The following is a 1,431-nucleotide window of genomic DNA, read 5'->3' as shown; positions in this document are numbered from 1 at the left end:
GCAGATGACGTGATCTGTGGTGAGAACAGGGAACAGGTGGAAGAGAGCTCAGAGAGGTAGAGGTATGCACTTGAAAGAAGAGGAATGGAAGACAGCCATAATAAGACAGAGTACGTGTGTGAATGAGAGGGAAGAGGTGGAACAGTGGTGCAACAAGGAGCAGAGGTCACAAAGGTGCTGGACTTCAAGGACTTGGGGTCCACTGTCCAGGAAAATGGGGAGTGTGATAAAGAGGTGAAGAAGAGAGTCCAGGCAGGATGGAGTGGATGGAGAAAAGTTTCAGGAGTGATTTGTGACTAAAGGGTGTCAGCAAAGGTCAAAGGAAACGTTTACAAGACAGTGGTGAGACCAGCTATGTTGTATGGTCTGGAGACAGAGACATGGACAAAAAGACAGGAGACAGAACTGGAAGTGGTGGAAATGAAGTTCAGGTTCTCCTTAGAAGTGACAAGAATGGATAAAATAAGAATGAGATCATCAGAGGTACAGCACAGGTTGAACAACTGAGGGATAAAGTTAGAGAGGACAGACTGAGATGGTTTGGACATGTCCAGAGGAGGGACAGTGGGTATACTGGTAGAAGGATGTTAGAAATGCAGCTGCCAGGAAAAAAGACAAAGAGGAGATGCAGTTAGAGAGGACATGGAGGTAGTTGGACTGAGGACAGAGTGCGATGGAGGAGGATGACTCGATGTGGAGACCCCTGAAGAGGGAAAAGCTAAAAGAAGATGTTGCCTGATTTCTTTCACTATCCTGGGGGCTTCAGTCAATAATTTGTAATCTATAATCTGTCTGACTGTAATCTGATTGTTGTGTTCACCAACATTTAGATTTTATTTCGAGCTCCGTCCATTTGCTTCAACGAGTCCAGTTCTGCAGGACGACGTGCCACGACTGAGTGGAGACAACAAGACGTCAAACAGAGAACATCTCATTTCTCATAACGCCTGTTTCTTAAGAAACTGGAAGTCCAGACCTTCCTGTTTGCCAAACGAGACATGTCACTTATGAGTCAAACAATAGTTTTTCAGTTACTTAAAAAAAAAAAAATGATAAGAGGAAACAAAACATTTGGATTATATCAGGATTCTATTTTTTAAATTGTATTATTTCTTCTTTTTATTTCCATTTAAAAAGTTAAAGCGGACTTGCAGCTGTATTTGACATCTTGTCCACCTTCTGCACAATTCTTCAGTTTAAGTTATTGGAAACTAAGGATAAAAAAATAAAACATTTAAATAAGAAACACGTTCAAAACTTCATTTAGCACAGTCTATGTTTTTGTGTATTTGTTGGTTTAAACCAAGGCCTTTCTTTGTCTATTTTTTTGAGATGTGTTGCTTTTATTTTCAAAATGTCACATGACTGAACTAAGAGCAAGCAGCACCCGAGGTTGTGTTGTGAAATATTGTCTTGCATGCAACTAAAAAC

The sequence above is a fragment of the Nematolebias whitei genome, chromosome 3 (assembly GCF_014905685.2).
Source record: "Nematolebias whitei isolate Nwh7 chromosome 3, NemWhi1, whole genome shotgun sequence".
Taxonomy (NCBI): Eukaryota; Metazoa; Chordata; class Actinopteri; order Cyprinodontiformes; family Rivulidae; genus Nematolebias; species Nematolebias whitei.
This window is presented reverse-complemented; position numbering follows the sequence as displayed.